The 25,378-nt window shown below is 36.4% G+C and overlaps 1 long non-coding RNA gene across 1 annotated transcript in view; it reads left to right on the top strand.

Moving 5' to 3' along the window:
* Window positions 1-17,039, top strand: part of LOC144282996 (uncharacterized) — a 30,916-nt gene extending 13,877 nt beyond the window's left edge. The window contains exons 2-3 of the long non-coding RNA XR_013351389.1: window positions 16,171-16,233; window positions 16,918-17,039. This is a non-coding gene — a long non-coding RNA (uncharacterized LOC144282996). The remainder of the gene's footprint in view (window positions 1-16,170; window positions 16,234-16,917) is intronic.
* The last annotated feature ends 8,339 nt before the right edge of the window (window positions 17,040-25,378 follow it).

Genomic DNA, 25,378 nt, shown 5'->3' with positions numbered 1-25,378 from the left:
TCGATCTGTGAATCTTTGTTTTTGCTGCTCACCCAAACTTGGAAATGGCTTTCTCCCCAGCCAGGCTGACACCACGATTTTGGTCTTTGAAGAGCATAAGCAGAGAACCTAGGGAAGCCTACAGAATTGTGAGATAATAAATGGGTATTTTAAGCCCCTAAATTTCTGACAACATATTATGCAGCAATAGAAGACTAATACAATACCCTAACTTATTAATTCATGAATGCTCACTTTAAATAGGGACGCATTTAGCATTAGGGACGCCTGGGTTGCTCAGTGGTTGAGCATCTGCCTTTGGCTCAGGGCGTGATCCCAGGGTCCGGGATTGAGTCCCACACCTGGCTCCCTGCGTGGAGCCTGCTTCTCCCTCTGCCTATGTTTCTCTCTCTGTCTCTCATCAATAAATCAATAAAATCTTTAAAAATAAATAAATAAATAAAAATAAATATTTTAGAATTATATTTTAAGATTTTAACATCTGAAAAATGTGAATGAAATGTATTATTTACTTTGGGTAGAAACTTTGCTGATTTTAGAATTAGTAGACTTGTTCAAATTTAAAAATATGTTGACGTTTTTCTCTGTGGTGAGAACAAAGGGAATCCCATATCGATCTTTATTGCTGTGAACCAAGTTTATGCTTCTTATGGAAGGTGGTGAATCCAAGCCTGAATTCAGATTGAATTGAAGTAAGTCGGGTTTTGAGGGAGAAAGAGTCAGCGGCTACAGTTGGTAGAGATTGGTACTAGATGATTGCTAAATTAATATTTAACTCTCTGTAATTCAACATATTTTAATCCTTCTAATAATCTATTACTTTTTAAAGCTGTAACTCAGAAAGTCACAAATTATTAGATAAATTAAAAACACATACTGGAGTATCTTTCCCCGAGGCCCACGAAGCCAAATCTCAGGACAAGCTCAGCAAAGTTATACCATGAAGTATATCACCTATGACCTGTAGCTTTCCAAAAATTTCCTTCTAAACTGTATTACAGCCATAAGGATTAAATTGCCCCCTCCTAATTGGCTGACTGACCATACCAAGTTAAAGATAAATTTGTAGTTTTAGAAATGAAAACCAATGATCAAGGAGCACTTTTATTTCTGATATAAATCACCACTACAGAGGAGATAGATGGCGTCAAGTGCCAAAATTGTAGGACTGTGGGGAATATTTGAGTTTTTGTCACATACTGCAATTTCCTCTGAATAATTTTGGAATCTGAGTAAGCAAGTCATAGACATTTATCAAAATAACATGTATGTCTCATTTTTACTAAAAAATGACTTATCTTTTGACTTATATTTAGGAGTAACTAATTTCTTCACTTCCTGATCATTGTTCACTTACTCATAAAGTTGATAAATTTGAGTTAACTATTCCCATATGTTTATCTACTTTGTGGATTATTATGCACAATTGCTCATTTTTCTTACTCTGTCTTTGAGTACTTTCCTGATCATAAGCTTTTTTCACAAGATTTCAGGCAAGAATAAAAAAAATGAGAGTGACAAATATAACTGGCTATTGTGAGGATTAATGACAATTCTACAAGTTTGAGACAGAGAGTGATATCATTGGCTTACCTTTGTTCACTGATGTATTATATCACCTAACATAGCACATAAAAGGCACATGGTATTTATTGCACAAATGAATGGGAATACTGGGTTACCTGTGAACTTTATTTCATTATTGATTTTGAATTGTTTCTCAGATATCTATTGGCTCATACGTATTTTTTTTTGTGAATTTTCTATTCACTTATTTTGTCATTTTACTGATTGATGTTTTTACTATTAACTTATATAACATTATATATATAATGTATATATATAATCGTAAAACTACCACAAATGTTGCAAATATTTCTTTTAGCTTAGTTTATGTCATTATTTTTAACTTATAGAACTCTTGTATTTATGTAAAAAATTTTTACTTGACATCCAAGAAAACCTTCCCTATTCAGAGATCAGATATTCACCTATATTTTTCTCATTTTAAATATATGATTTTAAAACTGTTAATCCATTCATCCATTTGGCATATGGTGTATGCTTTGACATTAGGATCTAAATTTATTTTATTTTATTTTATTTTATTTTATTTTATTTTATTTTATTTTATTTTATTTATTTTATTTTATTTTATTTTATTTTATTTTATTTTATTTTATTTTATTTTATTTTTTGGTAAATCAGCTAATGTATTTAGTTGTGGGAAATTCACTCTGGCTGTTTGAGCAGAAAAGCAATTTGTTAAATGGCCACTGAGTAAATTACAGAATTACCAAGGGGTTTGGAGAATTAGTATGGAAACTATGCAGATAGCAAAATCCAATACTATGCTTCAAATCTGTTCCGAGGGCCCACTGCTTCTCTGGCTGAGCAATAAAACCTGCAATTCCCACAATTAAACCACTAGCATTGAACGTTGGATATTCCAGTCACTCGCAGCCTAAGATATTCAATCTTGTTGCAGAGGCCACTGCAACCAGAGAGAATTCTTGATGTTTCTTATTTCTTTGGTGTACTGGTTCTCCATTCAAAATCTAGTGGAAGCATGTGTGTTATCTACCAGGGTCTAACGCATAGCTCATACCCTGGCTCAAGGGAAATTAGTAAACGCCTGCATTTTGAATCACAATAGTGGGAGGTAGTTTTTTTCCTGTCTCTGAAACTCATATGGTGGAAAGATTCAGGTGCTGAGATTATATACAGTTGACCCTGAACAACATGGGTTTGACTATGTGGATCCACTTTTACATAGATTTTTTTTCAATATAGTTGAAAGTTACACATGGATTTTTGACCACACAGGGTTTGGCACCCCCAACTCTTGTGTCATTCAAGGGTCAACTGTAGTTTGCTTTCTTGAGACTATAGATAAGTACATCAATGTGTGTATGTATATATATATATATACACACACATTAACCATACTTGCAGTATACTTACCTTTTTGGTTTCTGGGGAATATATTGAGTTGTAGAGAATAGGACCATGGATATGAGTATATGCTACCACCAGTGAAGAGTTGAAAATATTATCTTTGTGCTATAACTGCTGGCTTTGAATTCCATCTTTGCCATATACTAGCTCTGGGATCTTAATCAAATTAATCAACATCTCTCTTAGCCTTAGTTTATCTGTTAACTCTATGTATCAATATCCACTATGTTGTGATGATTATAATTGAAAAGAAGGTAAAGTTCACCATAGCACAGTGCCTGGCACAGAATATGCACTTAATAAATGTTATCATTATAAGTTGCAATCATTATGAATTCCATTTCTTTCAGCTGCAGCTGTGTGTCTTTCATGAATAAATAAATAAAATCTTAAAAAAAAATCACACTTCCTAATTTTAAACTATATCACAGGGACACCTGTGTGGCTCAGTGTTTGAGTGTCTGCCTTTGGCTCAGGTCGTAATCCTGGGGTCTCTGTCTCTGTCTGTCTCTCTGTGTGTTGGATGCAACAATACAAATTTATACTAAAGAATGCTCTGCTCCACTTTTAAAGATCTTAATGATTATTGATTGATTTTAAAGAGAGAAAGAGACATGGCACATGAGCAGGGGGAGGGTAGAGGGAGAAAGAGCCCACAAAGTGGGGGGCCTAAGTGGGTGGCTTAAAGGGGGGAATTGGGGAGATGGGTGGAGCAGTGAGCTTGATCCCACAACCCTGAGATGGTGAGTTGAGCTGAAACCCTGAGCCAAAACCAAGATTCGGGCACTTAACTGACTGAGCTACCCAGGTGCCCCATGGTTTGCTCCCCTCTTAGAGGTAACATTATCAGTGCTGTAATTTTGGGATTAGTGAGTTAGTAGTCTTTGATGACCAGCACAGACCTATCAGCTGTGAATGGCCTTCCAACCATAATATGAGCTTTTCAAATGCAGGCAAATTTGCAATTTTTGTACTATTTGTTGAAAACACTGTCTGTATGCTGGAAGATAGAATTGTTTTCTTCAAAGTATCCAGATGTAGATATTGTCAAGGGCAGTCATATATTCCCTAGTCTCATACAAATTAGCCCTGTATGCAGTAAGTTCAAAAGTCAGTGCTCCCCAGAACAATATAAAAAACACCCTCTTTAAACTTATGAAGAGGATTTTAAAAATATTATTACACAATCAAGGCACAGATCAAACTCTTAGCTTTAAACAATTTCTGATAACTCCAGTGAATACCTTCTCATTTTGGTTTAAGATAGTGTATTATTTCTTCAGAGAAAGTGAACCAATATGATACACATACAAATTTATTTATTATAGAGAATTGGCTCACAGGGTTATGGAAGCTAAGAAGTCCCATGATCTGTTGTCTGCCAGCTGGAAACCCAGGACAACTTCTGGTCTGGGTCTGAAGCCTTGAGACCCAGGAGCATTGCTGGTATAAGTCTCAGTCTAAGGGCAGGAAAAGACAGAGGTGTCAGCTCATTTTAGTCGGGCTGAGATCAAATTCTCCCCTTCTCAGCTTCTTTTGTTTTATCCAAGCGCCTCAATTGATTGTATGATGCCTTTCCATATTGGAGACAGCAATCTGCTTTACTTAGTCTACCATTTCAAATACTGATCGCATTCAGAAACACTCTCACAGATATACCCCCCAAATAATGTTCAACCAAGTATTTGGGCACTCTGACCAGTCAGGTTTATCTATAAAATTAATCATCATAATTAAGTTGGTTAAGTTAAAAATAATAAAATGTATATGCACCCCTTATGTTATTTTCTGTGTTCAGGTCATTCTGAGGATTTTTATGCTCTGGAATATTTGCTAACAAATTCTGAAACTGCAATACAGCCCACATGTTCAGGACTTCCTCATTCTTTGAGTCTCTCTGCAAACATGATATTCTAGGGAAATCCAGTGATTCATCAACTTCGATGCAAATGGATTATATTCTCACAGCACCACTCTATAGAGTAGGAGTAATTTGTGAGTATATGTTTATATACATTCTTTTGGGGGTAGAGGGATATCATGCAAAAATTGATGACTTCTGAGTGGAAAAACATGCAAACAAATTCAAATTGTACAAATAAAACCAAAAGTGAATTTTCATCCTTCATAGTACATTTCCAAAGTAAGGCTAATACTCTTTGTTCTAGTGGAGTGAACTTTGGCATAGCACTATAGAAGTCATCCTCGGTCTTGAATTGATGGTGAATATCAGTATTTTTTTAAAATCAAAATTTCTCAAAGTCCTGACTCACAGATGTATATAAAAGCAAAGAGAATCAAAACTCCTAAACTTTGCTTTGCTGGGTTAGAGTGAGCTGCTGTTGGAACATAAGAACTGAATAAGGCAGCTCATGTTGAATTTGGGTCACTTCATTGACTTAGTACTCAGGCAATGGGGTTGTCTTTGATAACATTTGCACTACTAATGCCACGTCAGCAAGGAATGGATTGCAAGTGGATTACCATTTCAGTATCAAGGTCCAAGAAATTGAAGAAACCCTTAGAAAAGGTTTGGGTGGGGGGATTCCAACTCTGCCTGCTGAGAAATTGACAATGATTTGTCAGTCTCAACTTCACCTTGTGGAAGAACCTTCTATGGCATCTTGGCCAAAAAATTGCTCATGATTTTTCAGCAATAGGACCTTGGGTCAGATTTACCTCATGCACACAGCTAGAATACTCGCCAAATAAGGCAAATAATGAATCAATATCTCCCTTTCAAATTGTTCTGAGTGGGCTTTTTATTTTCTTTCTCTTTTATGTTGAAGTTTAATGACGTGCATTGACTTGTCCCCTGGAATGCCAATGGGTGTCTGTATAGTTAAAAAAAAAATTATAATCTTATTTCATTTTTTGACCAAATTTCTTTAAAAGGTGGTGCTTCAGGGATCTGGCTCTGATGAAGTTGACAACTTTTACAGCAGCAGCAAAGACTTCTTTCAATGTTATTGGCCAAGTCTTTGATACCGGTGCAAGATAATTCTAGTGTCATTGAGTTGTTTCTCTCTTTACCAAAGCAACAAAATTAGATGTATTTCCAAGCAGCACAGGTGCTCCATTTTGCACAAAATTCCTGAATTTTCTTTCAGTCTGAATGTTTCTTAGCAAAAAAGAAAAATTGTGTTGTTAAAAATTCTGTTGATAGTCCTTGGAGTTTCTAAAAGGGGCTCACAAAATAAGAATCCTTACAACAGTTCGTTTGTCCTTATAGATGTAGTTTTATCTGGTTGAATGCTGAGGAAAAAGATTTTCCCATCATGATTTGACTCAAAACATTAGAAGAAACGTCAGCGATTTTTTATTGGATAATAGGACTTTACAGCAGCACACTTTTTTTTTTTTAGATTTTATTTATTTATTCATGAGAAACACAGAGAGAGAGGCAGAGACATAGGTACCGGGAGAAGCAGGCTCCCGACAGAAATCCCAATGCAGGACTGGATCCCAGGACCCCGGGGTACATGGCCTGAGTCAAAGGCAGACGCTCAATCACTGAGCCACCCAGGTGTGTCTACAGCAACACACTTTTGATTTTAATTTTTTGGTTCACAAATCAGCTCGACAATATGTATGGCACATGTGCCACGCAGTCTTTAATCATGATCTGATGCTTTTATCCATCAGTATGATCAATAACTCTGTAGGTTGCTTCGAAACGACTCTGGGTGTTAGGGCAAATTGATGTTCAATAAAACAGTGTTCGTTTCAAATCGAGTCTTCTTTTCATGGCAAAAATCCACTCTGTCCTCTGTACTCTCAGGATGGTTGTCACAGAGAATCATTTCTGCTTCTCTGGCTATCAGTACAACCCCCAAATCTCCGTAGCTCAAAATTATACATTTGTTTTTCTCCTTAGCAGGTCTGCAGTTCAGCTGAGGCAGCTCTCTTGCAGACTGCAGAGTGGATTTGGCTTTGCTTTACCTGTTCTTCATTCTGGAACCAGTAGCTCCCCAGAGCCTAATCTTTTTATGGCAGATGTCAGGGGCACTGGAGGCCAAGACAAACCGTGAACCACCCTTTAAAACCTCTGCTTGAGGCATGCTGGCTAACACTCCATGCATGACTTTACCTTATAACATTTTCCCCTCCTCTTCATTGTCTTAATTATTTTAATTAGTGTAGCTATATTTTCAAGTCTTATCAAGTAATGTGGTTCCTCCCACTTTATTCATTTTCAAATTGTTTGGGCTAATCAAGTTCCTTGACTTTTGCATATAGGCGTTAAGATTTTGATAGAAATTGCATTGATCCTCTGGATCAATTGGAGAAGTGACACCTTTATTATGTATTAATGTGCCATGTACCAAAAAATCTAATCCATGACAAAGATCTCTGGTTTCTTTCATCAGGGTTTTGTGATTTTCAGATAAAGATCCTATTCTTGTTTAGTTAGTTTTATAACTAAGTATTTTGTTTTCTTTGGAGTAATTGTATACTGTATTGTTTCCAACTTTATTTCAGCTGCTTAAGAGCTTGTTTCTCAAACTTTTGCCATGTATGTTAGGGTTTACTTTAGGGTTTATTATATTTCTATAATGTGATCACACAATATGGCCTGTATAGTTTTCACTCTTATATTTAGGCAATTCTTTTGGCCAAGTACTTATTAACACTTACGTGTTTTCTGAATGTATGCAAGGAAGGTATAATTCCATTTACAGGATATAAAACTGAATCTGATCATCTTGAGTCTGACATTATAATTTATTAAATAGACTTCTTTGTGATCTTAAAGCATGCTCTTATCTATTTTGTAATACCATCTATAAAACAGAGTGCTATGTTCAAGTACCTGATTGAAATTAGTTTTGTTTTACTTATAAGTTTTATTTTATAAGTCTAATGTCTTGCTTATTGCATTGCTTCTTTTTCACATGGTAATAGTAATAATACGTACATATCAACCAGTGAGTATCATTTGGTTTGTGCCTATTTTTTTATAAACACATGTATTTGAATCTTATTCTTACTTTTCTCTCAAAGCCTATATCATTAACCTAGGAGTTTAAGCTATTTTCGTTATTACATTTATTATCAAAACTTACAGCCTGAAATTTTTTCGCTTTGTACTTGATGTGTTTGCTTTTCTATATTGCCATTGGTTGCCAACTTTCCATCTTTTTATGAAGGGACAATTGTTTGCTTCTTTATTTTTGAGTGTTATGGAAGATATCTACTTGTAGTTCTCTCTAAGGTTACTGTGAAGTTTTCCAAACATATAATTAAGCTTCCATTTTAAAAAAATAAAGATATCTCTAAAGGACAGGATATTTATTCAGCCCATGTAGCTCTCTTTCAACTCACTTTTCCCCTCTGTTTTCTGGTCATTAAGATAATCAGTTAACATAAATCTAGATCATTATTAGTCATTTACATTATTAACATTAATATTTTATTTTATGAATATTATCTTTAAAAGTATACTATTTCACATTTTCATTATGTAACTGTTTTAACTATAATAACACAACAGTTTCAAGCTTTTTTTTTAAGATTTTATTTATTTATTCATGAAAGACAGAGAGAGAGAAGACAGAGGCTCCATCCTCGATCCAGGGTCTTCCGGACCACACCCTGGGCTGAAGACGAAGCTAAACCACGGAGCCACCTGGGCTACCCTCAAACTAACTTTATGACTAAGACTTTATTGTTCACCACTAGCCCTTTGTAACCTAAATTCCCTATTTTTGAGTTCTTCATTTTAATTTGTCCCTTGATTGACTGGAAGTACATTTTTGAGTAATTTATTTAAGAACGGTACATATCCAGCCCATTTATGAAAGTGAAAGAAAATTTTTTTTTTATTGTCTTTACACGATTGACTTCTTAACTGAATATATCTTTTTTGGCAGCTCTACAAACACAATTTCATTGTCTTCTGAAAGGTTGATAAGGAGACATAGTATTACATAGTCTAGAGTGAGATTAATTTCATTACCTTTTCCACTTGGTTATCTAGATATAAGAGACAGAAGATGGTGGGGGGAGAGACAGAGGAGGGGGTCGGGAGAGGTGGGTGAGGGAAAGGGGGAGAGAGAGATTTATCTTTGTAAACATTTGTATTAACTATTTTGCTAAAATTTGTCTAGGGACAGGTCACTTTTTGTCATCAGTTTTGACTAATACAGAGAGCATTTCCAATCTGGCTTCCTTTTCTTCTTATTAAAGTTTTTGTTTATTTGTTTATGGGTTTTTGTTTTTTGTTTTTGTTTTTGTTTTTTAGGGGCACCTGGGTGGCTCAGCGGTTGAGCGTCTGCTTTTGGCCCAGGGTGTGATCCTGGAGTCCCGAGATCGAGTCCTGCATTGTGTCCCCTGCATGGAGTCTGCTTCTCCCTCTGCCTGTGTCTCTGCCTCTCTCTCTGTGTCTCTCATGAATAAATAAATAAAATCTTTTTTGTAAAAAGTTTTTCTAAAACCTATAACAACTTTTTTTTTTCCCCTAGAATAACTTTAATCATTCTATTTCATTAATTTCTGGGGACTTTTTTAGTACACAGTAGTACCACACAGGTTGGGTCTTTGTTCTTCTTTTCCCACATCTTTCATCTTCTTTTTCAGATTTTCCCCCTTTACCGTTGTCTTCTCTGAACTGGGAGAACTTTCTAAACTCTACATTGACAGTACTTTTGACTTTTGACATATATAATTTCTACTCTTCAGTTTCATCATGAAGATTTCCATTATTTTTTTTTTTTAAGTTTTTTTTTTTTAATTTTTTTTAACTTTAATTTATTTATGATAGTCACAGAGAAAGAGAGAGAGAGGCAGAGACACAGACAGAGGGAGAAGCAGGCTCCATGCACCGGGAGCCCGATGTGGGATTCGATCCTGCGTCTCCAGGATTGCGCCCTGGGCCAAAGGCAGGCGCCAAACCGCTGCGCCACCCAGGGATCCCGAAGATTTCCATTATTGAGTGTACTTTTATCTCCTTATGGAATTTCTTTGTGTCTTCCATCTTCTTTTTCATGTCTGTTTTTCTCTCTGCATCTGAGCCAATGGTCTCTTTTTTACATCATGATTTTCCCATATAAGAAATTCCTATTTAGGGGGAGGCATGCTTTCCTTTTCCTTAAATAGGAAGCAATTCATTACTAAAAACTAATTCCTGGGTTTTATAACAAATCATTTTCAAAAGTAATCTTTTTGCTCTGATTATTCTTACCTTAGTTTCAACCCATAATAGATTGTTTCTGTATACTCACTTAATTGCCCAGAAATGAGGAAAGATTTGCACAGACTCAGTTATTTGTGAAAACAAAGAGTTTGTAGCTATTTCAAAATGGCCCACTGTCTGAATAACAGGCATAGCTTCCATGCCATTTCTTTTCCCTATCAAAGATTCATCATTCACAGATCTTTGGGACTGAGATGTGTAAGCTCTCTAACTCCCACTGTACAATTCTCTGAATCTGTGAGTAGTTGGAGTGTGTTGAATATGTCAGCCCACAGTACACATTGCTCTAAGTACTCTTCTAGTCTATTCCTCGGGCCCCTTTGTGTTCCATGGGGGGATTACAAATATCAGAGTGGTATCACCCATCATGTTGCTCCACCCCTGGCCAATAATGCCAGGAATGAAGTTTCTGAATGTGTGTAAAAGGAGAGATTCTGAGAGCACACGGAAAGGAAAAGGAGTATATCACTGAATACCCTGCTAGTGTAATTTTCATATGATAAGGTAATGGCTCTTCATTTTTCTGTTTGAAATAGACTCAGCATCTAAGTTGTGATTGGACAGTGGAGGAAGGTAGAGGGAGGGGTTTAAGCAGACAGATGTGAGCTGGTTAAAGCTTCCTTCAACCCAATTTTAGAATAGCTAGTTTCTACCTTTTGAGTCTATGAAACATGTGTAAGACTTTTATTGTTTCTCAACCTTGATACACCAGCCCTGTAGTTAGCAATTCATCCCAACTTCTGTATTAGTGTCTCTTCCCTTATGTTTCACTGCAGCATGAATATTTTTTGCTAAACTATTTAAGGTATTTTACTGGAAATTTGAAATAGGGGCTATTAATGAAATGCCATTTTTGTTCAGATATCTTCAAAGTTTAAAATATTTGCTCAATTACTGAACTGAGTTTCTTTTTTTTTTTTTTTTTTTTTCTAAAAGAGGCCTCTAGATTTAGTTCATCTGGATGGCATAGATTTATACAATTTTCTCCAAAAAAAAAGTCCCCCTTGATTTACAGTGTAATTGAACTTAAATCTGCTGGTCCTGGGCTTACATAAAACTTCCATATCTGTTCAGCAGTTAATTCTTGCTTGCCCTTTGTCAAGGGCCATGGGACTGACTCCACAATGGTGTTGTCAGGTTTGACCTTAGAGTTCGCTACCATTAGATTCTTGTCACTGGCTAATTCAACCATGCCTGACATCTCTGCTTCTCTTACTTATTGCCCAAAGTGTAGTCTCCTCTGTTAGCTCTTTTCTTCCATTTGTTCCTCTTCACATTATCTTATGCTTTTTTCTTCCCAAGTAGCTATTTCCCTCATTCCCACACAGTTGTACATTCTGGATGCACTATTTTTTAGTAGGAAATTCTACTCTCTTTGCAGCCTCTTCCCTGAGTACAGGAAGAAGAAAGTTGCTTTATTTTTTTTTTTTTTTTGCTTTAATTCTTTGGTTATCAGAAGATTATTTCAAACACATATCTTACACACATACACAAGCTTCATGTTAAGCCATTTGTGAACTCATGGGATGGTTCATCCACTCTAGTCATTTCTGTAATAAGTAAGCATTTATAATCGGAGAAACTGGCCTCTTTCTCAGCATAAAGAGATACTCAGCTAAAGTTAAGCAAGCTATATGATTCTTTCATACACTTCTGATGTGAATGTTACATTCTTATTTACTTTGTCCTTTCTTATGGCCCTAGTTAGTAGCCTTGGCAACAGTCCTAGCTTTCTCTGCTGTCCTAAGCATTGCTAAGGGCCCAAGTCCAACATTATTTATGTGTTAGTTAACAATTACAAGAATATTTGCTTGGATTGACCAAATAAGAAGTAGCCAGGGAACAGTTCTATAAATTACCATCCTGCTCCCACCCCCCAACCACACTGTGATTATAATTGGGACCTTATTCCCTTTATGTTTTTTTTTTTTTTTTTTAAGATTTTACTTATTTATTCATGAGAGACAAGAGAAAGAGGTAGAGACATAGGCAGAGAGAGAAGTAGGCTCCCTGTGGGGAGCCCTTTGTGGGACTTGATCCCAGGACCCTGGGATCAAACCCTGAGCCAAAGGCAGATGCTCAACCACTGAGCCACCCAGATACCTCCTTATGTCATCTTACTTAAAAGCATTTGTGTGATATGGTGATTTATAAAAAATGTATATTTGGGTTTGGTCCTCATTTCTGTCACAGTGCTTCTAAAACCCTTGGAATTTCCTAAATCTCAAGAGCAATAAAGGTGTCTTTTGTTATGTTAATGAGGTAACTTTTGGAAAGTACCTAAGGGTGGGGACTGGTTGCCAGAGGAGCCAATCCTGCCTTTAGAGGATTAGAGCTCTCAGTACCACCCTCAACTCTGGTGGAGAGGAGAGGGGTTAGAGGCTGAATCAACTGCCATGGCCAATGATTTAATTAACTCTACCTATGTACCTCTCCCCATACTTTTTTCCCTACGTACTTCTTCAATCAGGCTGTTTCTGAGTTTTATAATAAAGTGGTGATCTAGTAAATAAAATGTTTCTATGAGTTCTGTGAGCAACTCTAGCAAATTATCAAACCTGAGGATGGGATCCTAGGAACGTCTGATTTATAGCCTGTTATTCTGAAGTACAGGTAACAACCTTGCTACGTGTTTGGCATCTGAAGTCCAAGGAGGGGGGTCATTGGAACCTCTACCCTATAGCTAGTAAGAAGCAAACGTGATAACCTAGCTTTGTGATTGGCATATGAAGGGTAGAGGGATGATCTTGTAGGACCAAGCCCTTAACCTGCAGATCCCTGTTATCTCCAGAGAGATAGTGTCAAAACTGAATTAAACTCAACACCCAGCTGTCATGGAAGCATTGGTAGCTTGGTAGTATGATAGGAAACCCTACTCCGTGCAACAGAATTGGTGATCAGAATCTATTATTTGTTCACTTATTTTTTTTTAAGATTTTATTTATTTATTTGAGAGAGACAAAAATAGCAACAGAGATAGTGAGAGAGAACGGGAATGGGAAGGAGAGGGGGATGGGATGTGGGTCTCCATCCCATGCCCTGGGATCATGACCTGAGCCAAAGGCAGACACTTAACTGCCTGAGCCACTCAGGCCCCCAACTAGAACCTTTTAAATCTGCCTTTGTATTCTCTTCTTGGCTGAAATCCAGTGGCTGGATGCTGGTTAGCTTAGTAAGGACCAACTTTTTTTTTTTGTCTCACTCCCTACACCTCTGCTTGGACATTTATTGTCCTGGCTGAAATGGAAATCTTTGTTAACTTGGTCAATCAGCCCCTCCTTCTTGAAAATTGACTCTCTTGGTTTCCATGACACCACGCGCTCATGCTACACTACTCAAGAGTAGGGCTATTTTTTTCCAGGCATGTCTCCTTTCTTAAACATTGGTGACTGTTGAAGTTTGGGGAGTGATAATCATGTCTCTTTCCAATGTGGCTTCTGAACCACTGGAGAGGTAGATATAGGACACAGATGGAGAACAACATACCAGCTTTATTTGGATAAGGCTGAATTGGCAAATGTACCTTGAGACCACAATTGCATGACTCAGTCTTTTGACAGAATTGGATGGACCTTTTCAGTCAGTTTAAGGTAGTGAAATAAGAAACCCTCAGGCTTCCCCTTGCAAGGCAAAGCCTGCCTCTGCAGCTTCTGACAGGAGAAGTAGGAATATATATCCACGCTATACACCAATTAGTTTGAAAGTGAAGGAAGATAGGATCCTGGGCCATACCCGTGCAGTCAGATATTTTTGTTTTCTCCATCTGATAAATCACCGTTCCTTCCTTGATGACCTCTCTGAAAATGTGTGAAAAAATGTTTTTAACTGTAGGCTGCCCAGCTTGATACACAGATATCCCTCAAATATCTGATTAATTAATCACTCCTTATTCCACAAATAATATCTCATGAATTCTTCATACACTCCTAGTAATGGGGCCTGCCCCAACCGTAACTCCTCATGTTTACATCTAAGCTTGATGATCATTCATATTTATGTAGTTGTCATTCCAGATTTTATTCACACATAAACTTTTTAGCAAAAAAGGATTTTTTTTGAAGATTTTATTTATTTACTCATGAGAGACACAGAGAGAGAGAGAGAGGCAGAGCCACAGGCAGAGGGAGAAGCAGGCTCCATGCAGGGAGCCCAACATGGGACCCTGGTCTCCAGGATCAGGCCCCGGACTGAAGGCAGCGCTAAACCACTGAGCCACTGGGGCTGCCCAGCAAAAAGGATTTTTACAAAGACTCATTCTGTAGAAATACTTTTCAGACTTAGAAAACTGATACCTCATGACATTATTTCTTACACTTAGGAGCATGCATTCTTTAAAGTTGCACATGTACTTTGAGGTGTAATAATGAGGAAGAAAAAGGTCATTCAGAACCTTTTCCCCAGCTGACACTCATTTGGGAATGTTAAAAAATATCCTCGTTATATCAGACTTTCTACTCAGAATCACAAATCTCTCCAGATTTCAGAATACTCCTCCCAAACTAAGCTTCAGAATCATGTAAAATACAAGGCCCCATCAATGCCGATATTCTGAATGACCTTTTTCTTCAAGACCGAGACACTGAATTATACTTTAATCTTTTTGCTTGTAAGGCTTTTTTCCTAGACCCCAAAGCTGAGCACATTCATGCATGTGTAGGATTTGAGCAATTTCTTCCATGTTGGAAATGCCCTTCCCAGTGTGAGATCTTTTTCTTGACATGCAGTAGAGACCTGCTTTGCACTGGACAAAAAACAGGAGACAATGAGCACTTTATGGCAGTTCAGGCCTGGAAGGCAAGAAATTACTGAGTGGCTGAATCAACATTTAATCAGCTCCTGTGTACAGAGAACAATTCAAGCCCTGAGAGGAATACAGAATTCTCTATTAGTTCATGTTCTCTTCTTGTCATATGCCTCTTTTCTGATGGAAAATTCACATAAAGAGAAATTCTTGTAAGTCACTGAATTTATCAGTCTGCTTAGTAATATTCTCAGATGTGACTTAATGTACTAACTCCTGAATAATATGTGCCATCTACCCAATCTGCAACATCACTCAATTTCTTGTAGTATTCAGGGTTTTTCCCTTCTAGATTCATGGATGCTTTCTAGATGAGCCATAAAAACAGATAAACCATCTGGGTGTCTCTTTTAGGAAAAATATCTCCAATCATTAGGACTAAATATGACTTTCCAGTGCTTGACTAAAATTCAAAGTCTGTCTTTCACTCAGTTGCTAGATATTATACTGGTTGTACATACTGGTTGTTCACATTTTTTTCCCCACTCTTTTTCCAGGAAGTCCTTTCAAACATTGACATATATGCTGAATGATTTCCTGAGTTCTTTATTCATTCATTCAATAGTATTTATTGAGTATCTTTTGTGCCCAAGCACTAGGGTTACTAAAATATTACTATATATGGCCCCTGACCCTGAGATACCCACTATCTAGTGAGGGAAACAGACGGAAACCAGCAGTGACAGCATGATTTGATGTGTAAGTTAACAAAGGTATGTACAAAGGTAAAGCAGGCAAGCTGCCTTGGGAGGAGAAGGGGAAATGGGATACTTTGATCTTGTCTTCGATCACCTATATGGAGCTTCCCAGGTGGGAGAGGGAACCTAAGAAAAGGAAAATGTACTAGAATCAAGTAATTGTTTAGCCTGTTATAGTGTTATTTCTTTGGAAATAAACAACACATGTTTAATTTAGAAATTCACAAACACTAAATGACAGATTTTCTTCTCAGTAGAGTGAGATCCCTAGAGCAAAAGGGGAGAAGAATGGTTTTTATCCAGAGAAACATTGCAAAATCAAGTCAGCTAAAGATAGTTTCATATTTATGCATTTGGATACTTGTTTTTCACATTAAGTTTGTTTATCAAGTTCTAATTTAAAATTACTTCAAGGCCCAAATATTCCTCTGCTTGTGCATATATTACCGAACTGGGACAGCATGACTGGCATAATCTTGGTTAAGACCATGTCTTTGACTTTTCTTTCCTTCTTCCAGGATTATACACTGAGTATGAGCAGCCAGACCAAAACTTCTGATGTGGCCAAGAACAAGGACTGGGTGAGCCAAAAGTGAAGGGGTGAGATGTTCGATGAGTCTGTGGTCAAGCCAACAGCATGTTTGGCCTTCTTGCCATGAATGATTGCTGAATTCTTTAAATAGGGGAACTCGGGTAAATGAGTGCTCTTGTACTCAACTGACCACTCTGGAGATTTGTGTGGCCACTAGCCCTCAGCTATCTTGGATAGACTAAGAAACCTGAGGAACAGAGGAAATGGGGACTTAGTACTGTTTGGGGTTTCTTTGTACTGCGAAATTTGTTTTTAAAGATCTTTCCCAATCCTGAGAGTCCTGGATACCCTCCTTTGAAATGGAAATTCTCCACAGAAGTGTGTAGGTCATTGGATGTTGCGAAGGAGAGAAGAATAGAGAGCTTATGATATTTAATGCTTGTCGTCATAAAATGTAATATAGTTAATATTTTGGGTCGTCAGTAAAGTAGATTTACTAACACTTTTGCACGTGAACATCTTTGCTTTAAATAATTAGTTGAGCTGGGAACCTAGTATGTCACAGTATTCATGAGTTGCTTTTACTCTGGAAAAGATGCTGGTGCACTGTTCTGGTGATATCAGCAACAAAAATTTCTATGTGAAGTATTTTTCAGTCCTAACATCCTCTTTTATCTCTAAACATATTTTTGTTTACCTGGCATGATTATAATGAGACTCTGTTGTGCCCAAGATTGCGAATCTGAGAAACCACCAAGGAGCCGACACGGATGCAAACACACGAGGGTTGATTTACAAGCTCGAGCTTGGGTCCAAGTAAACCGACACAGCGGAGCAGGGACTTGGACCCCCAGGTGGGCTCCAGCTTCGTTTTAAGGGCTGGTCTAGGGGACCTCCAGAAGGGGGGTTGGAATTTCTCAAGTTCTGTTTACATTCTGATTTGGGGCCTTCAAGGGCCGCTCTGTTCTCATTCTGATATGGGACTTTCTGTCCCTGGCTTGGGCTCTGTTCTCATTCTAATATGGGGCTTTCTAGGGCGTTAAGCTATAAACTGTTGTTTTTTTTTTTTTTTTTCCCTGTAACTGAAGTAATGTAAATTTCAGCTCTTATTCACAGGGGCCTGGGATGGCTGTACTTGTGCTAACGCTGAACTGAAAGTGGAACGGCCTTAATTTTCTCGGCCTCCACAACTCCACAATCTCCTTGCTTGCATAAACCACAGGTAAAAATTGCTTTCAATAATCCATGGTACTTTTCATTTAACAAACGATAGATATATTCTGGCCATTCTTTTCCTTTTCTTCATTAGGGCAGCCATCATTTCTATTATCTAAGAAAAACTGATAAAGAGAATGAGAAATGGGAATCAAGGCACCAAAGCACTTTGCAAGACCTGTAATGTAAATACACACTTTTCCGTAAGCAGGATCAGATGACACACTCTTGGAAGAGTGCTACATTTATTAATTCAATTCCAACAACAGCCCTAACTCCCAATTTTTAGATGAGGAAACTGATGCACAGAGATTTTAAGTAACTTTCTAAAGACTCAGTGGAGTTGGGGAAGCTTGAATTCAGGCACTCTAGGCTCTCAACCATTATGCTACAAATAACTTTTAATTTTAGTGAGAGAAAGCCACATTATTTCGCTTGATTGGGTTAACTGGTAAAAAATCATTACCTTTTAAACCTATTTTTATTTTAATTCTTCTGATTTTTATAAAGACTGATTGAAGTGTGCTTACAGCTACTGTACTTGGTTTCAAAGATATGAAATCAGGTGGCTTGTACTCTATGGTGAACTAAGCAACTATATTGAGACTCAAATGACTAACACTTTGCTGGCCCTCACATCTGGTACTGGGCCCTGGTAAATATGCCCCCCTGGCTGAACTCAGAGATTAAAAACATTCAATCCTAGCACATTAGCAGATTCCTGCTTCATTCACGCAAGTGGGAATTTTGCATAAAGTACAATGCAAATATGCATGGTATTTTTCAAAGGGAGATAATATTCTGGGGATGCTTATCTTCAGATAATGTTAAATTGGACATTTTTAAGTATTTAGAACAAATGAAATCTTTCATATACTGTGTAAATTAGAAATGTGCAAAACAATACAATACATATCACAACTCCCACAGAAAGAGAACATTGGATGGTGAATAATATAAAAAGTGATATGATTGGATGCTTAGGCTCAAAGGCCATCTGACACTTGCTGGCTATGTGATATCGACATCTTTTAACCTCTATGACTTAATTTCTTCACATGTGAAGTAAAGATTACAATAGCAACAATATTATGCAGTTATTGTAAAGATTAAACCAGGTAATCTATAAAGCCTGAGCAGAATGCCTGGTACATAGTAAGCCCTTGGTAAATGTTAGCAACTGTTGTATTCTTGAGAATGTGTATTATGGATTGCTATTTGTCTTAGTTGAGCCATAAGTGACTTTAACCAATAAGAATTTATTCATGAGTCACTTTTTTTATACCAGCTATCAATACTCAGCCAATTAAACTGAGGTGATAGTTGATGTTCTATAGGTATGTTTACAGAGTAAATTACCACAATGAGTGCTTATGATAGAATTAAAAGGGCATATTCCCTCCCACAAAGTTCTATAAGGAGGCCAGAAAAAATTGAATTGGTATATGTGAAATGTGAAAATAAGATAACTTTGAGAAAATGCAATTTGTCTATGTCAGATTTTTGCCCAAGGTTAGGCCGGTTGTTGAGTTGACTTCAGCTTTAATTGTTTTAGTCTATAGTCCACTGGACAGGCAGACATTTGGAGCTCAAAGATATTTTGGCTTAGATGATAATAATTTATAGGCCTTAAAAGTGTTCTCTGAACTGTCCCAGAAAAATATACTTCCAGAAGTGCTAGTATTTGTGAGCAATCTATGACAAATAGAATAGGCTTGTTTGTCTGTTAAATCTCTTAATTAAAAGCGGATTAGAGGTGACTATGGTAAAAAAGACCACAATGTTCCATATTTTGTGCATTGGTAATCAGTCCACTTTAAAACTTGAGACTCAATTTTAAATGTTGCATATTTTATCTGCTATTCATTAACATTTGCCAACGATTACTAAATAAATAAATAAATGAATGAAAAGAACAAAAAAGGTTTCATATGCCACAAGTGTATTCCAAAAACACTGGCCAAGTCTCCTGAAAATTCAGACTGCTAATAGAAAGAATTGAATATAATAAACTTTTATAGAATTCTTGCTTTATTATACTTCTATGACTTTTACTAAAATGCTTGCCACATGTAACTTATTAGAAACTTTGGATCTTAGTCAGCATACTGATTTCTCTCCTGTATTAGGAAGCTACTCCGACACCCAGGTGGGGGATACAACTCCTGTTTACTTGAACTTCTCAAAATTAATTTTATATAAACTGCAGATTTATAGCTCCTTGCCAGATTATAAGAAAGCATTTGGAAAGCAAACGTAAAGTGATTTCTGTAACAAAATCGAGCCATATATTGGAGGTGAGAGCGGGCTGGTCCCTTACAGGACATACCAGACTTAGAATGTATTCTGCATGCCATCCCAGGATGGCTCGAAGACTTCTTTTCCAGGCCCCACTATTGTTGTGCCTATTTGCATTTTAACTGTTGCCATCTTACGGGTGTGGGCTGCATTTGCTAATTTGGAGAGGAGAAACTAAGAAACCATTCACACCATCTAAACCAATGTTCCATTAACAACATTATTCTTGAAAGGAGAGATGAGGACTACGTTGTACCAAGTGAAATGTGTCATGGAGAAAGCACCCTGTGGATCCAGTTGTCTGTGTGTGTTCTTTAGTAGGCAGAATGGAAAAATGAAGACTTTTCCATCATTGCTGAACTATTTAATTGCATATGCAAAACCTGTGTGAAACACTGACCACCTTAGTCTGAATCGATGCATCTTTAAGGGGATGGAAGCCTAATGTATGTGATTCAATACGTGGAGAAACTGATTCAGGACTGTTGCTTATTCTTAGCAAGCTAGCAGAAATATTTTCCAGGTTTCTTTAGTAAAGCCATATGATCTTGAAGGGAAAAGTGTCTTTCTGCATTCATGTTGCATTGTAATGCTATACATTACCGCATACAATTGTAGATTCTCGTTTTGCATACACACTACCGAAATAGGATGATAAGGATGATCTTATAGTGAAAAACCAAGGAAAGCAAAGAAATGTCTAATAATCATCTGCTTACTTTACGTCACCCATTGTGCTCTGTGCTTTTATCTTCTATTTCAGTATATTCTTAGTATAAGAAGCCTATTTTATTTTTCACAAAAAGCTAATATATTAGCATTATTGGATCGATTTTTTTTTTTTCCTGTTTGGGAAACACTTGTACAGGGTATAAATTATTGTCCTAGGCAGTAGAGACTACTACTAATCACATTTTATAAATGAAGGCACTGAGGATAACAATAATTAAATTGCTAGAGACCATAGCTAGTGTTTGATTCTGAGGCTGGAGACACCAATAGACAATAGCCAGACTATATGTAACATCTGGACTCTGACCTGCAACTTGCAGCACCAGCCCAAGAAGTCAAACCACTACCTGCAGGACTGCAGACTCATAAAGATTTCCTCTTATGTTCTCTTCTACAGGTTTTATAGTTTTAGGTTTTTACATTTATATCTACAATTCATTTTGAGTTCACTTTGTGTATGTTGTTTGGAAGAGTACCAACTTTTTTTTTTTTGCATGTGGATGGATACCCAGTTCTGGCAGCATTTGATGAGAAGAGTATTTTTCCTCATTGAATTGCCTTGATACTCTTGCTGAAAAATCGATTGATGGTAACTGTGAACTTTTATTTCTGGATTCTCAATTTATTCTACTGATCTATTATTTCTAATCTTGCTCTGGTACCACACTTGTTTGATTACTGTAACTTTGTGATAGATTTTGAAATTGGGAAATATATGCCCTTTAAATTGTTTCTGTCATTCAAAAAATTTTTTTTTTCCTTTTGGCTGTTCTAGGTCTCTTGAATTTTCCATATAAATTTTAGAATGAGCTTGTCAGTTTCTGAAAAAAGAAAAAAACACTAGGTGAAATTTTGACAGAGATTGTGTTGACTCTATAGATCAATTTGGTGAATATTGAAAACAATATTAAGTCTGATCCATGAATGTGGCACATCTTTCTACTTATTTTTTTGTTTTTGTTTTTGTTTTTTTTTTAAATTTTTTTTTATTTATTTATGATAGTCACAGAGAGAGAGAGAGAGAGAGAGAGAGAGAGAGAGGCAGAGACACAGGCAGAGGGAGAAGCAGGCTCCATGCACCGGGAGCCCGACGTGGGATTCGATCCCGGGTCTCCAGGATCGCGCCCTGGGCCAAAGGCAGGCGCTAAACCGCTGCGCCACCCAGGGATCCCCTTATTTTTGTTTTAATAAATTTCTATCAGCAGTAATTTGTGATTTTCATAGCTAAGCTTTGTACTTACCTTGGTAAAATTATTCTAAAGAGTTTTGTTCTTTTGATGCTGTTATAAATAAAATCATTTTCTTAAATTAAAAAAAATATTTTATTTACTTATTCATGAGAGACACAGAGAAGCAGAGACATAGGTAGAGGGAGAAGAAGGCTCCCTGTGGGGATCCTGATGTGGACTAGATCCCTGGACGGGATCATGCCCTGAGTTGAAGGCAGACGCTCAACCACTGAGCCACCCAGGCATCCCTATTTTCTTAATTTTACTCTAGGGTTATTAATGGCTAGATATAGAAATCCAATTAATGTTTGTATATCGATCCTTTACCCTGCAACCTTGATGAACTTGTTACTTAGTTCTAATTGTTTTTTTTTGATGGATTCCTTAGGATTTTTTATGTAAAGATCATGTCATCAGTAGATAGAGATAGCTTTGCTTCTTCCTTTCAAGTCTGGATGCTTCTTTTTTTTTTTTTTTTTAAAGATTTTATTTATTTATTTATGAGAGACTCAGAGAGAGGGGCAGAGACACAGGCAGAGAGAGAAGAAGGCTCCCTGCAGGGGAGCCCCATGTGGGACTAGATCCCTGGACCAGGATCACACCCTGAGTCAAAAGCAGATGTTCAACTGCTAAGCCACCCAGGCGTCCCTAGTCTGGATGTTTTTTATTTCTTTTTCTTGCCTAATTGCCCTGGCTGGAACCAGCAGTAGAATGTTGAATACAAGTAACAGGAGTAGACATCCTTGTATTGCTCCTGAATGTAGCATAGAACATTCAGTCTTTCACCATTAAGTCTAATTTAACTCTATATTTTAACTCTATATTTTTTATAAACATCCTTTATTGGATTAAGAAACTTTCCTTCTTTTCCTGGATGAGGTTTTTTAAATCATGAAAGACAACTGGATTTTGTTAAATGCTTTTTCTGCATCTTATGGAGATAATCATGTAATTTTTGTCCTTTATTTTACTCATATGTTTTATTATATTGATTGATTTGTAGATATTAAGTGAACCTTACATTCCTGGAGTAATTTCCATTTGATCATAGTATATAATTATTTTTATATGCTGCTGAATTTAGTTTGCTGATATTTTGTCAGGAAATTTTCCATCCATATTCATAAGAGATTCTGATCTGTAGTTTTCTTTTCTTGCAGTATTTTTATCTCAGTGAAACACTGGACTTACAGAGGGAGTTGGGAATAGTTTCCTCCTATTTTTTTTTTTTTTTTTATAGATTAGTTTGTGAAACATTGGTGTTAATTCTTCTTTAAGTGTTTGGTAGAACTCATCAGTGAAGTCGTATGAGGTTGGGATAGCCTTGTAGAAAGTTTCTTCATTACTAATTCAATTTCTTTATTTGTTATAGGTCTGTTCAGATTTTCTGTTTCTTTTCAATGAGTTTCAGCAACTTGTATCTTTCTCAGAATTTGTCTATTTCATCAGCTATTTAATTTGTTGACTTTTTTTTTAATTCCTTTACTCTTTTCTTTCTTTCTTCCTTTCTTTCTTTCTTCTTTCTCTTTCTTTCTTTCTTTCTTTCTTTCTTTCTTTCTTTCTTTCTTCTTTCTTTCTTTCTTCTTTCTTTCCTTCCTTCCTTTCTTTCTTCTTTCTTTTTTCTTGGATTTTATTTATTCCTGAGAAACACAGAGAGAGGCAGATACAGAAGGAGGCAGAGGGAGAAGCAGGCTTCCTGTGGGGAGCCTGATGCTGAACTTGATCCCAGGACCCCAGGATCATGACCTGAGCCAAAGACACACTTAACGACTGAACCACCCAGGTGCCCATCTTCTTATTTCTTAAAGATGGTGATGTCCCAACTTTTATTCCTGAGTTTAGTAATTTAAGAGTTTAACCTTTTTTTTTTTTTTTTTTTTTTTTTTTTTTTTTTGGCGATTCTGAAGTTTTGTTACTGTTGATCTTTTCAAAGAACCAAATTTTGGTTTTATTAAATTTCTCCATTCCCCTCCCCCCACACTCTATTCCATTTATGTCTTACTTTTATTTGCTTTTGGTGCGACTTGCTATTTTTTCCAGTGTTTTTTAAAAGGAAGGTTCAGTTGTTGGTTTGACAGCTTTCTTCTTTTTTAAAAAAATATTGTCATTTATAGCTATAAATTTCCTTCTTTAAATATACTCCTTAAGTTTGAGTATGTTATGTCTTAATTTTTATTCATCTCAAAGTATTTTCTAATTTTACTTGGGATTTCTTCTTTGACTTATTGCATTGGTTATTTAGGAATGAGCTGTTTAACTTTCATATATTTATGAATTTCCTCAACTTCTGTTTACTATTGATTCCTAATTTGATTTCATGTCAGTTGGCATACTTGGAATTATTTCATCTTTTAAAATATATGGAATGTTGTTTTATTGCCTAGCATAATACTCTATGCTAGAGAATGTTTCATGGGCATTGGAGAAGAATGTATATCCTGCTGTTGCAGGGTGGAGGCTGTTAGGTTGAACTGGTATATACTGTTGGAGTCTTCTCCTTCATTGTTGATCATCTGTCTTATTGTAATAGCCATTACTGAAAGTGTGGTACTGAGGTCTTCAATGTATTAATGTTTATGTATTTCCTCCCTTCGATTGTCAGTTTTTGCTTCATGTATTCTGGGGCTCTATTGTCAGATAGTATATGTTTATAATGGTTATATCTTCCTGATGGTTTGACCCTGTTATCATTATAAAATATTCTCCTTTATCTCTAGTGATACATTTTTAAAAATTTATTATTCCTGGCAGTAAAACAACTACTTTGAATTATTGTTTGGGATTACTTGCTCTCAGCATAAAGAACTTTCTATAGTGTTTATTGTAAGCTGAGTCTACTAGCAATGAATTTTCTGTTTTGGGAATGTATTTATTTTATGCTAATTTTGGAATGAGTTTAACATGTATAAGACTATTTGTTTCTTGTATCATAGTTTTTTATGCTTTTCAACACTTTGAAAAATGCTATCCCATGGGCTTCTGGCCTTCATTATTTCTGATGTGATGTCAGATGTTAATTTTATCGTGGTTTCTTTGTTTTGTTTTTTTCTCTTTGTTTTTATCCTACTTGGAGTTTATTTATTTTTTATTTTTTAAAGATTTTATTTATTTATTCATGAGAGACAGAGAGAAAGAGGCAGAGGGAGAAGTAGACTCCATGTGGGGAACCTGATGTGGGACTCTATCCTGAGTCTCCAGGATCAGGCCCTGAGCTGCAGGCGACGCTAAACCGCTGAGCCACCCAGGCTGCCCCCTACTTGGAGTTTAATAAGCTTCTTGGAAATGTAGACTTTTAAAAAATCAAATTTTGGAAGTTTAAGCCATTTTTCTTCATATATATACCTATACACACACACACACACACACACACACACACACACATATATATATATATATATATATATATATATATATATATATATATATATTATTTTGCTACTTTCTCTCTCTTCTGGTACTCCCATTGTGTGTATGCTGGTATGCTTAATGGCATTTCACATTTCTCTGAATCTCTGTTTATTTTCTTCATTCTCTTTTCTTTCTGTTTTTCAGATTGCATAATTTCTATTGATATGTCTTCAAGTTTGCTGATTATTTCTTCTGCTGGCTCAAATCAACTGTTGAGCTCCTTTAATGAGTATTTCATTTCAGTTACTAGGTTTTCAATTTCAGAATTTCAAGTTAGTTCTTTTTAAAAATATAATTTCTTTATCTTTATCC

The sequence above is a fragment of the Canis aureus genome, chromosome 14 (genome assembly GCF_053574225.1).
Source record: "Canis aureus isolate CA01 chromosome 14, VMU_Caureus_v.1.0, whole genome shotgun sequence".
Taxonomy (NCBI): Eukaryota; Metazoa; Chordata; class Mammalia; order Carnivora; family Canidae; genus Canis; species Canis aureus.
Note: the sequence above shows the minus strand (reverse complement) of the source record. Positions and strands in the feature narration are given on the sequence as shown.